The following is a 15,100-nucleotide window of genomic DNA, read 5'->3' on the forward strand; positions in this document are numbered from 1 at the left end:
GCCTTAGCAACATGAGACCCCATCAGACCATGTGACCAGCCAGAAATTCCTTCATGTGGCTGATAGGAAAAAGAGAGTTTTGGGGGATGGGAAATAGTGCAGTACACCTGAAATAAAACTTAATTATAGACAGCCTAGAAATATATTGTTTGAATTTCTCACTAAGGATCCTCTGTCCTGACTCAGACCTAGTCTAGTGGACCCTTTGGTTTTTCCACATATTGCCCCATCCCCCTGTCTAGAACCTTCTTGTTGATACCAGTCTTTGAATTACTTATTGAACTTCTCGGTATTACAATAGTCTTTCCTCTCCCTTTCCACAGGCAGGTACATCTTCAGAAAACGCCACAGTCCATACCAAAGGCTGTAGCTTCTCTCCCCATTTTATTTTTGTCCAAGTCATTTGTCCCCAGGTGGCTAATGACATCAACTTTACAATCCTTTCTGGTCACACTCTGGCTGAGGACCCTGACTTGTTACCATTTTTGTTAATAATTGTTTGAAGGTCTTAGCAGATTTTTCATTTATAATCCCCATCCACCCTCCCCATTGCCCACCCACCCACCCCTTAGCTTGCTTTTCCTAAACAGTCTTTCGAATAAACAAAACTAACTTGTTTTTTTTTGTAGAGGTTATTCGGCACATTCAGTGAATCCCCTGTTATAAATGTCACCACACACCGCAACATCTGCCACTGACACATTAAAATAGTTCTCTGAGCAAGGATGAAAATTTTCTATACTTCTGAGGTCACTCGTGGAGATGAATAGTGGTGATTGGTGATGGGATCTAATTTTAAGCTCAACATTTTTATATGGTAGCATCCGATTCTGTTTAGAACATTATAGCCATACTGGATCAGACCAATGGTCCATCTAGCCCAGTATCCTGTTTCCAACAGTGGCCAAGCCAGGCTACAAATACCTGGCAGAAACCCAAATACCAGTCCCAGAGCAAGCAGTGGCTTCCCTGTGTCTGTCTCAATAGCAGACTATGGACTTTTCCTCCAGGAACTTGTCCAAACCTTTTTTTTTTAACCCAGATAAACCAGAATTAGTTTCAAAGCCCTTTTAAATGCACACAAAAAAGACAAAACGATCACCATAAAGTAACCATTCCAGAATCCCAAAGAGTAACAACCTATTCTGACATCTGTCATTATGATGTCATGATGTGAGTGGAGGAGTGGCCTAGTGGTTAGGGTGGTGGACTTTGGTCCTGAGGAACTGAGTTCAATTCCCAGCACAGGCAGCTCCTTGTGACTCTGGGTAAGTCACTTAACCCTCCGTTGCCTGCCGCATTGAGCCTGCCATGAGTGGGAAAGCACAGGGTACAAATGTAACAAAAAAAAAAAAATGATGTTATCAGTTTGCCAGTGATTAAAAGTTTGTTTATTAAGACTATTCTTTTTGTCACTATTTATGCAATAGGTATGTGTTGAGAATTGAATGATGTGAAGGTATTAGTTTTTGACATTTTTTAGTAAGTAATGACCTTTGACCCGGATATGAGGTTTTAAAATAGCAAGCCACAGCACAGGGGGTAATGCTGTTGCACTTTGATAAAGAGCAGTGTCTGTTGACAAGCACAGTAAGTAGCCAGGTTGAATCTATGTGACGTTATGGGAGATGGCAGCATGGAGTAAAGTAGATGTACAAGTATATCTAGGTTTCTTCAGCTTGGAGAAGAGACGGCTGAGGGGAGATTTGATAGATGTCTATAAAATAATGAGTGGAGTGGAACGGGTAGATGTGAATCACTTGTTTACTCTTTCCAAAAATACTAGGACTAGGGGGCATGCGATGAAGCTACAAAGTAGTAAATTGAATACGAATCGGATAAAATGTTTCTTCACTCATCGTGTAATTCAACTCTGGAATTCGTTGCCAGAGAATGTGATAAAGGCGGTTAGCCAAGCAGGGTTTAAAAAGGGTCTGGATAGCTTCCTAAAGGAAAAGTCCATAGACCATTATTAAATTGACTTGGGGAAAATCCACTGCTGATTTCTGGGATAAGCAGCAGTAAATGTATTGAGCTTTTCTGGGATCTTGCCAGGTATTTGTGACCTGGATTGGCCACTGTTGGAAACAGGATGCTGGGCTTGATGGACCATTGGTATGTCCCAGTATGGCAATTCTTATGTACTTATAAATTAGTTACTTAATAGTCTTTAAATGGAGTTCATAATTTTTCTGCGTTTAGTGTGTCTGGTGTATATTTTCTAACAGAAGTTTTTAAGTTTTTTTGTTTCTGTGAGCTTTCTATCACTTTCCTAATAATTCCTAGCATCTTGTTTGCTTTCTTGGCCACTGCCACACACTGGGCAGAAGATTTCAGCGTATTGTCTATAATGACATCTAGACCTTTTATTGGATGCTGACTCCTAGGGTGGATCCTAGCATCGGGTAACTATGATCCGGATTATTCTTCCCAATGTGCATCACTTTGCATTTGTCCACATCAAATTTCATCTGCCATTTGGATGTCCAGTCTTCCAACCCTAAAGTCTTCCTGCAATTTTTCACAATCCGCATGTGTTTTAACAACTTTGATTAGATTTGCGTCATCTGTATATTTAATCACCTCACTCATCGTTTCGATTTCCAGATCATTTATAAATATGTTAAATAGCACCATTCCCAGTACAGATCCCTGTAGGGGCAGTCCACTATTCACCCTCCTCAACTGAGAGAAATGACCGTTTAACCCTACCCTCTGTTTTCTGTCCAATAACCAATTCCAAATCCACAAGAGAACATTGCCTTATCCTATGACTCTAATTTTCTCAGGAGTATCTCACAAGGAACTTTGTCAAAAGCATTCTGAAAATCTAGACACACTACATCAACTAGCTCCCCTTTATCCATGTTTATTTATTCACACCTTCAAAGAAAGGAAGCAAATTGGTGAGGCAAGACTTCCCTCGGCTGAGTCCATGCTGACTCTGTCCCATTAAACCATGTTTGTGTGTGTCTTCAGTAATTTTATTCTTTATAATAGTTTCTATTATTTTCCCTGGCACTGAAGTCAGGCTTACTGGTCTGTAATTTCCCAGATCACCCCTGGATCCCTTTATAAAAACAGGAATAAAGGGAGTGATGGAGCCCCTGACCCCTACCTGCCTAACCATGTGGACCTGGGGCACTGTACACACTATATATACACAATCATTTATACACAATGCACACTATATTGTGCACACACTATTTACACCACATCCTGCACACAATACCACAAGGAACCTGAGGGGGGGAGGGTTGGTTGGTCGCCCACTAGGCCACCAGGGACCCCTTGCTGGGGGACTGGGGGGGGCTGGAGACCCACTGCATCTCCAGTCCCCCCTGAACCTGAGGTGGGGTTGGCTGGTCGCCCACTAGGCCACCAGGGACCCTTTACTGGGGGACTAGGGGGGGCTGGAGACCCACCACATCTCCAGCCCTCTCTGAACCTGGAGGGGGGACCGATGGTCCAGCGGACCTCCAGGCCCCCTGTCGCTGGGGGGATTGGTTGGTCACCCACTAGGACACCAGGGACCCTTTGCTGGGGGACTAGGGGGGTCTGGAGACCCACCGCATCTCCAGCCCTCCCTGAACCTGGGGGGGGGGGGACCAGCAGACCTCCATCCCCCCTGTCGCTGGGGGGGGGGTTGGTTGGTCGCCCACTAGGACACCAGGGACTCTTTGCTGGGGGACTAGGGGGGGGCTGGAGACCCACCGCATCTCCAGCCCTCCCTGAACCTGGGGGGGGGGGGGGGTTGGTTGCTCGCCCACTAGGGACACTTTGCTGGGGGGGCTGGAGACCTACCGCATCTCCAGCCCTCCCTAAACCTGGGGGGGGGGGAGCCAGTGGACCTCCAGCACCCCTGTCGCTGGGGTGGGGGGGTTGGTTGGTTGCCCACTAGGCCACCAGGGACCCTTTGCTGGGGGACTGGGGGGGGGGCTGGAGACCCACTGCATCTCCAGCCCTCCCTGAAACTTGGGAGGGGGGATCGTTGGGGGGACCTCCGGCTCCCGTTGCTCAGGGCAGGGGTAATTGGGGCCTGGTGGTCCCATGGTCCTCCAGCAGCCCCTGTGTTTCACAGGTTTGGGCTTTTCAGAGCCCAGACCTGTCAAACAAGTGCGGGAGGCGCTCAGCACAATTTGCCCACACTTCTACCCCATGATCAGAGATAATTGCGTGCTTAAATTTGCATGCAATTATCTCTGGTCTAATAACGCCCCGTGCTGTTCCAGTGCTATTTTTGGAGCACTGTTTGGAACAGCGCGGGGTTTTGATCATCTGTCTGTGTGTGTGCAGGACGTGGTGTAAATAGTGTGTGCACAATACAGTGTGCATTGTGTGTGCAGGATGTGGTGTATATAGTATGTGCATGGTATAGTGTGTATTGTGTGTGCAGGATATGGTGTAAATAGTGTATGCATGGTATTGTGTGCATTGTGTGTGCAGGATGTGGTATAAATAGTGTGTGCACAATACAGTGTGCATTGTGTGTGCAGGATGTGGCGTATATAGTGTGTCCACAGTATAGTGTGCATTGTGTGTGCAGGATGTGGTATAAATAGTGTGTGCACAGTATAGTGTGCATTGTGTGTGCAGGATGTGGCGTATATAGTGTGTCCATATTATAGTGTGCATTGTGTGTGCAGGATGTGGTGGAAATTGTGTATCCATAGTATAGTGTGCATTGTGTGTGCAGGATGTGGTGTAAATAGTGTGTGCATGGTATTGTGTGCATAGGATGTGGTGTAAATAGTGTATCCACAGTATAGTGTGCATTGCGTGTGCAGGATGTGGTGTAAATAGTGTGTGCACGGTATGGTGTAAATAGTGTGTGCATGGTATTGTGTACATTGTGTGTGCAGCATGTGGTGTAAATAGTGTATCCACAGTATAGTGTGCATTGCTTGTGCATGATGTGGTGTAAATAGTGTGTGCACGGTATAGTGTGTATTGTTTGTGCAGGATGTGGTGTAAATAGTGTGTGCATGGTATAGTGTGCAGGATGTGGTATAAATAGTTTGTGCATGATATAGTGTGCATTGTGTGTGCAGGATGTGGTGTACATAGCGTGTGCATGGTATAGTGTGCATTGTGTGTGCAGGATGTGGTGTAAATAGTGTATCCACAGTATAGTGTGAATTGTGTGTGCAGGATGTGGTGTAAATAGTGTAGCCACAGTATAGTGTGCATTGTGTGTGCAGCATGTGGCGTATATAGTGTCCACAGTATAGTGTGCATTGTGTGTGCAGGATGTGGTATAAATAGTATGTGCACGGTATAGTGTGCATTGTGTGTGCAGGATGTGGCGTATATAGTGTGTCCATATTATAGTGTGTATTGTGTGTGCAGGATTTGGTGTAAATTGTGTATCCATCATATAGTGTGCATTGTGTGTGCAGGATGTGGTGTAAACAGTGTGTGCATGGTATTGTGTGCATTGTGTGTGCAGGATGTGGTTTAAATAGTGTATCCATGGTATAGTGTGCATTGCTTGTGCAGGATGTGGTGTAAATAGTGTGTGCACAGTGTAGTGTGTATTGTGTGTGCAGGATGTGGTGTAAATAGTGTGTGCATGGTATAGTGTGCAGGATGTGGTATAAACAGTGTGTGCATGGTATAGTGTGCATTGTGTGTGCAGGATGTGGTATAAATAGTGTGTGCATGATATAGTGTGCATTATGTGGTGTAAATAGTGTAGCCACAGTATAGTGTGCATTGTGTGTGCAGGATGTGGCATATATAGTGTGTCCATATTATAGTGTGCATTGTGTGTGCAGGATGTGGTGTAAATAGTGTGTACATGGTATAGTGTGCATTGCGTGTTCTGGATGTGGTGTAAATAGTGTGTGCACGGTATAGTGTGTATTGTGTGTGCAGGATGATGTATAAATAGAGTGTGCACAATATAGTGTGCATTGTGTGTGCAGGATGTGGTGTAAATAGTGTGTGGTATAGTGTGCATTGTGTGTGCAGGATGAGGTATAAATAGTGTGTGCACAATATAGTGTGCATTGTGTGTGCAGGATGTGGTGTAAATAGTGTGTGGTATAGTGTGCATTGTGTGTGCAGGATGTGGTGTAAATAGTGTATCTGAAGGAGTGGAACGCCGGTACTACCTGAATACTACTGAGCAACAGGACAACCTCATGTTTTGTGCCTACTGATGGACTTTTACTTATGCACTCTACCTCTGCTTTTGGCTGTTTGGCCACACCTTATTACTGCACTGGACATTTGTGCCTTATCCAGTTTTACTGTTTACTAACAAAAGAAGTTTGCTGTTTACTAATGTACAGACAGAATGCAGGGCTATTAGACATATAGCTTGTAACAGTAGTTTGCAAGGCCTATACAAGACCAGCTTGCACGTAGCAACGCCATCTGAATAGGCGACCTTGGAGGGTGCTGACACCCCCCTGCATTCCTGAGCCGCACCTTATCTCCTGTGCTAGAAAGGAGCATTGTGTGTGTGTACAGAATAAGCTGCTAAGTTTCGTTTTTCTTGCCAGTATCATTTCAGTGTTATGACGTGTGTACGTACTGGGACTACAATTTTGTACTGTAAGAACTACAAATGTTTACTGCGCATGACAGTTGTGACGTGTAAGGGGCCAAATGCGCAGGCCCAGTAGGGAAGTATAAATGTAAGCGTCAGATGATTTATGACACACAGTGTCCCGAGGCTACTCGGTGCTGTTCACTTGCTAGCAATAAAGTTACCTTGTTTGGAACCAAAATTTGCCTTTCGTCTCCTGATTTCCCACCTGTTTCATTGGCGACCCAGATGGGACAGAAGTAGAAAGGGGAATCGGATTATATTCTTCCCCTCCCCCACTGCGGTCGGATCGGGTCATCGACCCCCACCTGAGAAGGTGGTGAGTGGCCACCGCTGATTTCAGCGTCCATCTCCCGGAGGAGGGCCGATCCACTCCGCCTGACTGTGGAGGGGGCTGTGTGGTTCCGACAAGGCACCTTTTTCCATTTCAGAGAGAAGCGTACGACGGCGCAGCCTGCGACCCCGGCGGACAGGCGAGTATACTCTACGTAGTGACCGGCCCAGTAAGGACCGAAGAAGAGGCGTGATCACCCTCTTTTAGCCAGTGACTAATACGGACTATTGGTATCCGACTAGGTCCCGAAACTCACTAGGCTCCGACGACGAAACCGAGCGGCGAACGGGAGGGTTTCTTGTGGCGTATGAAAGTGTGTGAATGGGCTTGCAGTTCCAGGCCGGGCGACCGCGTCCTGGTCAGGCCGAGTGTTGACCCTTCTGTGTCTGGTGGAACGAGACCCCTTACTCCTCCACCTCCCCTTTCCCCCTTTGTCCGTCACCTGTCCTTTGGCACTCAGGTTAGGATGGGCGGGGGTGGGTCCTCACCGTTAGATTTAATGACGGAACACTTTAGCGAAGTGTTCGACCTAGATAAATGTAGCAGGGCCGGGATGATACAGAGATGTCAATTTATGTGGCCAGGGCTAGGAATTGCTGGATGGCCCCCGGAAGGGTCATTCGAGTATGAAAAAGTGGCGGCGGTCATGAATATTGTTATAATTGAGGGAAACCCAGGCTGTCCCGAGGACATTCCATACATAGAAGCATGGTTGGATGTAGTCCGGGATCCGCCGGCTTGGGCCCAACGGAAGGTAGAAAAGGCCGCCCTTATGTTGGTAAAGCAGAGAAAAGGCCGGAAAACCAAACTTAGAACCCTGCCGACCCATGCCTTCGCTCTCCAAAGCTCGGCAACCGCTGCCGTCCCGAAGGCCGCAGGGACCGCCCCCATACGGCCTACCGCCCCTAGCACTGAAGCCACTGAGACCACGCCCCCTGCTACCAGAGTCAAGGCAGGAACTACGCCCAGTACTACCAACACACCTTCTAGGAAAAAACCCCCAAAGGAAACCGTAGGGAAAGTTCAGGGTTCGGCCGAGAAGAAGCCTCCAAAAGCCCCGATACTTGCTACGGCGGAAGCATACGAAGACGACATTGCGCCGCCGCCCTATGCTCCTATGTACCCTGACCTTACGGGCCTAGCAGAAGGCCCCGCTGACGCCGAGACTTCCGGGTCAGAGTCGGATGCCGGGGGGACGTCCCGCCCAGCCTCACCTGAGTCACCTGGCCTCGCAACCACACGGAAGAGTAAACGGGTTGTGAAGAACATTACTCGGTTCCCCCAATCGAGTCCGCAACAGGCCCTTCCGTCCAGCCGAAAAGGGGGAACCTCCCACTTATTCCCAGTTCGACAGTCCACCACCTATACCCCTAACCCGGCGGAAGGGGGGGGCCAGCCCATCGAATCAACAGTTTATAGCCACGTTCCCTTCTCAAGTGCCGATTTGTATAACTGGAAATTCCATGGGCCGTCCTACGACCAGAAACCCGAGCAGCTGATAGAGCTGGTGGAAGGCATTATATACAGCTATAATCCAACTTGGGCAGACCTTAGGCAGTTGAGCGCCCACATCCTGACCTCTGAAGAACGCCGCCTTTTACAACAAAATATGGAGCAAGCCATCCGGGATGCGAATCCGGCCCATGCCAATTTACAGAACCTAATAGAAACGGAGGCGCCCATCGCTGCTCCCACGTGGGACTACCGAACCGCCGAAGGCCAAACCTTTATCCGCCGATACCAGCAGGCGTACCTGGCCGCCTTAAAGAAGGGGAAGCAGAAGGTTACTAACATGGGAAAAATCCACAGTGTAGTCCAACAAAAGGACGAGAGCCCAGGGGACTTCCTTGAACGACTTATGGAAGCATTCAGAAGGCACAGCCCGATAAATCCCGAAGACCCTAAGAACCTCCCAACCGTGGTTATGAGTTTTGTTAGCCAGTCAGCGCCGGATATACGAAGAAAGCTACAGAGAACGGAGGGGTTCGAAGGGATGAGCCTAAGCCAACTGAAAGCTATAGCTGATCGCGTATTCGGATATCGCGACCAGGAGGAGAAGGTGGAGGCCCGGAAGGAATCGACCAGACGGATGCGGGAGAAGGCAGATGTGTTGGCCACGGTGCTGGAAGAACGAATGAGGTCTAGACCAAAGGGGAGGGGCAGGAGAACAAGAGGAACGCGGTCCCCCATAGGGCGTAACCAGTGTGCAAATTGCCGACAAGAAGGACACTGGTGGGCTGATTGTCCAGAGGAGATACGGGACAACCCGAGAGAAGAGGAATCATGGGACCGGCAGAGAGAGGAGGAGACCGGCGACCGCACGGGGGCCCCTAGGCGAGGCCGTGGAAGGGGCCGAAGAGAGAGAGGACGGGATGACCGGAGGGAATGGCAGATGGCTGTGGACGCTACCCGAGACAGCACAGCATGAAGAAACCGGGAGGGCAGAGTCCCCACTGACCCTCTGGTGGAAATTCGGGTGGGGACAGAATCTATGAAGGCCTTACTAGACACGGGGGCCCAGCGATCTGTTATCACCACTGCCATAGCCCCAGCCACGAAAGAAACTATACCAATTGTGGGAGCCTCCGGGAAATCCCTTGCGGCCCCCCTCCTCAAAGAGCGCCAAGTCCAGATCGGAGGGACGATGGTGTCCCATCAGTTCATACACATCCCTGGATGCCCGGTCCCCTTGATTGGTCGAGACCTACTCTGTAAGCTCCAGGCCACCTTGAAGTTCAAGACTACGGGTGAAGTGGAAGCTCGCTTTGAAGATCGGCCAGTGACACTTATCTGTCCAGTAAGAGAAGAATGGAGACTACACGTTCCCCCAACTGTAGGACCCGGCGACTGCCGTTACGACCAGAACACCCCTTTCGCCCAGCAGAGGCGAGCCATAATGGATGAAGTGCCTGAAGTATGGGCAGAATTGAACCCCGGCGGACTGGCCGTTAACGCTATCCCCATCTGGATTGAGCTCAAACCAAATGCTCAAGTTGTCAACCAAGGACAATACCACATCCCCTATGCAGCCCGGCATAGTATGCACACACATTTACAGAAACTCCTTCAACAGGGAGTCCTTAAACCAATCAGATCCGCATGGAACACCCCATTGTTGCCCGTTAAGAAGCCAGGAACATCCGAGTACAGACCCGTCCAGGACCTGAGGAAAGTCAACAACCAGGTAGCCGACATAGTTGCCCTCGTACCAAATCCATACTCCATCCTAGCCCAAGTGCCATCTCAGACCAAGTGGTACAGTGTCATTGATTTGAAGGACGCCTTCTTTTCCATCCCTCTTGCTGTCGACAGCCAAAAATTGTTTGCCTTCACGTGGGAAGACTTGCAGACGGGAACCAAGCAGCAATATACATGGACCCGTCTTCCCCAGGGGTTCAAGAACTCGCCTACCCTCTTCGGCGACCAACTCGCCCAGGACCTGAAGACGTATCAGGACGAGTATGGGCCGGTCGTCCAATACGTGGATGACCTGTTGGTGGCCCGTGAAACGTACACGGACTGTGCAGAAGCTACCCTTTACCTCTTGAAGACCCTGGAAGCCCAGGGGTACCGGGCCAGTCGCAAGAAGGCACAGATATGCGAGATCGAAGTCGAGTATCTGGGGTTTCGCCTCCGAGAAGGAACCCGAAGGCTCGGTATCCCCCGAACCCAAGCTATCCGCAACCAACCCACTCCTGCAAACAAGAAGGAATTACGGGCACTCCTCGGAGCCGCTGGATATTGCCGCATTTGGATCATCAATTTTGCTGTCCTGACCCAAGACTTGTACGCCAAACTGAAAGGACCTGAACTCGAGGGCCAAGATCTCCGGTGGGAGAAAAGCGAACTGAAAGCCCTTCAGGACCTTAAGGATGCCCTTGCGGCCCCACCAGCGCTCGGACTGCCAGACGTGACTAAGCCGTTCCACTTGTTCATCGACGAGAAGAAGGGATTGGCACTTGGAGTCCTTACCCAACTGGTCGGTACCTGGCAACGCCCTGTAGCATACCTCTCCAAGAGCATGGACAACGTGGCACGAGGATGGCCGGGCTGCCTACGAAGCATTGCGGCTGCTTGTCTCCTGATACACGAGGCCAATAAACTCACGTTCGGCCAAACACTTTTTGTGACCACACCCCACACCATCCGCGGCCTACTCGAGAGCCACGGACCCAGATGGATGACCAACTCCCGATTGGTCAAATACCAAGCCCTCCTGTGCGAAAATCCGGAGGTGCGGATCCTGGACACGACCAACCTCAATCCTGCCACCCTCCTTCCGGCCCCTGAACCACCACTCCACGACTGTGAAGAGGTAATGGCCACTGTGCACTCGAGCAGACCTGACCTGAAGGATCAACCCTGGCAAGGGGGCATCACCCTTTTTACCGATGGAAGCAGCCAGGTGATAGAGGGAATTCGAAGAGCTGGCTATGCGGTGGTGTCTGAGGACCATGTGATCGAGGCTATGGCTCTGACACCCGGAACATCAGCCCAGAAAGCGGAGCTGATCGCCCTCACCAGAGCCCTCCTGTGGGCTGAAGGAAAAGTTGTCAACATTTACACCGACTCCAAATACGCTTTCCTCACCCTCCAGGTGCACGGAGCCTTGTACAAGGAGAGGGGATTTCTGACTGCTGAGGGGAAAGGACTTGCAAATGCCACTGAGATCTGCCAATTACTCGAGTCAGTATGGAAACCGAAGAAGGTGGCTGTGATGCACTGCAGGGCCCACACAGGCCGGACGGATCCCATTGCCCGCGGTAACCAACGGGCGGATGATGCTGCAAAAAGGGCAAGTCAGCTCCCTCTCTCTACTCATTCTTCTGACCCTGTACTCGTTGTTCACCTCCCTGCAGAGATCCCCATCTACACCCCCCAGGAAACGGAATGGGCCCGACAAGAGGGCCTAGAATCACGCAACGGTTGGTGGATACTACAGGATGGGCGCATATGGATACCCGAAGCCTTGGCCTGGACGGTGGCCAAGGAGGCTCATGACCGCACCCACCTGGGCAGGGACGCTCTGGGGCGCCTACTCGAGAAGACCTACTACATCAACAAACTGTCCCTGTGGACCAAGAATGCTTCCAGCCGATGCGCAACTTGTGCCCGGAACAACCCTCGAACGGGGCCCGGTCCTATGCCAGGACATGTCCTCCGAGGCACAAGCCCCTTCCAAGTCTGCCAGATTGACTTCACACACATGCCCCCGGCCCGGGGCTATAAAGCTATCCTCGTCGTCGTATGTACCTACACCGGATGGATTGAAGCCCAGCCTACCAGAACGGAGATGGCTAAAGAAGTCACCTCCCTACTACTTCATCAAATCTTACCCAGATACGGTCTCCCCAAGCAGATAAACTCCGACAACGGTCCTGCATTCGCCAGCGAAGTAACACAACAACTCAGTACAAGGCTGGGTCTCGATTGGAAATTACATTGTGCATGGAGACCCCAGAGCAGTGGAATAGTGGAGAGAGCTAACCGATCCCTCTTTAACCAACTGGCTACCGACCTCTGGGAGCCTCAAGAGTATCCTCGTCATGGGTGGCCTGTTCTTGGTGTCCTGCTTATTAATACCTTTGTCTCTCCCCTTAGTTTTCAGGTGTCTCCGCTCCACCATGGAAAGCATCGCTGATCGCCGTGCTGCTGCCCAGCTTATGGCTCTCCAGATGTACTCCCCCATTCCCCAGTCTGATGAAGCTGACGATGACGCACCTTGTGGCTGATGTGCACTTCGAACCCCCTGAGTCACTCAATGGGCCATCACCCTTGTGCCAGCAAAAGACCGGCTACAAAGGGGGGGGGATTCCACTAGGGGCCCTCCGTCTCAACCCCGGCGAAGCAACCAACGGCTGTGCAAGGGCTTAGGGCTCGCTTGTTGCCTCCCTCGCTAACTATCCTTGTCCTTTCTTTCCTTTTCAGGGTTCATGGAGGTGATACTCTCCACCAGAATGGATGTTCAAGTATCAAAAGGGGGGAATGAAGGAGTGGAACGCCGGTACTACCTGAATACTACTGAGCAACAGGACAACCTCATGTTTTGTGCCTACTGATGGACTTTTACTTATGCACTCTACCTCTGCTTTTGGCTGTTTGGCCACACCTTATTACTGCACTGGACATTTGTGCCTTATCCAGTTTTACTGTTTACTAACAAAAGAAGTTTGCTGTTTACTAATGTACAGACAGAATGCAGGGCTATTAGACATATAGCTTGTAACAGTAGTTTGCAAGGCCTATACAAGACCAGCTTGCACGTAGCAACGCCATCTGAATAGGCGACCTTGGAGGGTGCTGACACCCCCCTGCATTCCTGAGCCGCACCTTATCTCCTGTGCTAGAAAGGAGCATTGTGTGTGTGTACAGAATAAGCTGCTAAGTTTCGTTTTTCTTGCCAGTATCATTTCAGTGTTATGACGTGTGTACGTACTGGGACTACAATTTTGTACTGTAAGAACTACAAATGTTTACTGCGCATGACAGTTGTGACGTGTAAGGGGCCAAATGCGCAGGCCCAGTAGGGAAGTATAAATGTAAGCGTCAGATGATTTATGACACACAGTGTCCCGAGGCTACTCGGTGCTGTTCACTTGCTAGCAATAAAGTTACCTTGTTTGGAACCAAAATTTGCCTTTCGTCTCCTGATTTCCCACCTGTTTCATATCCACAGTATAGTGTGCATTGTGTGTGCAGGATGATGTATAAATAGTGTGTGCAGGATGTGGTGTAAATAGTGTGTGGTATAGTGTGCATTGTGTGTGCAGGATGACGTATAAATAGTGTGTGCACAATATAGTGTGCATTGTGTGTGCAGGATGTGGTGTAAATAGTGTATCCACAGTATAGTGTGCATTGTGTGTGCAGGATGATGTATAAATAGTGTGTGCAGGATGTGGTGTAAATAGTGTGTGGTATAGTGTGCATTGTGTGTGCAGGATGACGTATAAATAGTGTGTGCACAATATAGTGTGCATTGTGTGTGCAGGATGTGGTGTAAATAGTGTGTGGTATAGTGTGCATTGTGTGTGCAGGATGTGGTGTAAATAGTGTATCCACAGTATAGTGTGCATTGTGTGTGCAGGATGATGTATAAATAGTGTGTGCAGGATGTGGTGTAAATAGTGTGTGGTATAGTGTGCATTGTGTGTGCAGGATGACGTATAAATAGTGTGTGCACAATATAGTGTGCATTGTGTGTGCAGGATGTGGTGTAAATAGTGTGTGGTATAGTGTGCATTGTGTGTGCAGGATGAGGTATAAATAGTGTGTGCACAATATAGTGTGCATTGTGTGTGCAGGATGTGGTGTAAATAGTGTATCCACAGTATAGTGTGCATTGTGTGTGCAGGATGATGTATAAATAGTGTGTGCAGGATGTGGTGTAAATAGTGTGTGGTATAGTGTGCATTGTGTGTGCAGGATGTGGTGTAAATAGTGTATCCACAGTATAGTGTGCATTGTGTGTGCAGGATGATGTATAAATAGTGTGTGCAGGATGTGGTGTAAATAGTGTGTGGTATAGTGTGCATTGTGTGTGCAGGATGACGTATAAATAGTGTGTGCACAATATAGTGTGCATTGTGTGTGCAGGATGTGGTGTAAATAGTGTGTGGTATAGTGTGCATTGTGTGTGCAGGATGAGGTATAAATAGTGTGTGCACAATATAGTGTGCATTGTGTGTGCAGGATGTGGTGTAAATAGTGTATCCACAGTATAGTGTGCATTGTGTGTGCAGGATGATGTATAAATAGTGTGTGCAGGATGTGGTGTAAATAGTGTGTGGTATAGTGTGCATTGTGTGTGCAGGATGACGTATAAATAGTGTGTGCACAATATAGTGTGCATTGTGTGTGCAGGATGTGGTGTAAATAGTGTGTGGTATAGTGTGCATTGTGTGTGCAGGATGAGGTATAAATAGTGTGTGCACAATATAGTGTGCATTGTGTGTGCAGGATGTGGTGTAAATAGTGTATCCACAGTATAGTGTGCATTGTGTGTGCAGGATGATGTATAAATAGTGTGTGCAGGATGAGGTATAAATAGTGTGTGCACCCTCCCTCCTCTTTTCCTGCGACGCCGGCATCCCAGCCCTGCGCAGTGTATTCTGGGACGCGCTGGGCGGGGCTAGCTTTGCTTTGCTTTCGGGAACCCGCCTGGGTGGTGCCGGCGCGCACGCCCCAGTGGGAGGAGCCCAGGATCGCGC

This window comes from Microcaecilia unicolor, chromosome 12 (genome assembly GCF_901765095.1).
Source record: "Microcaecilia unicolor chromosome 12, aMicUni1.1, whole genome shotgun sequence".
NCBI lineage: Eukaryota > Metazoa > Chordata > Amphibia > Gymnophiona > Siphonopidae > Microcaecilia > Microcaecilia unicolor.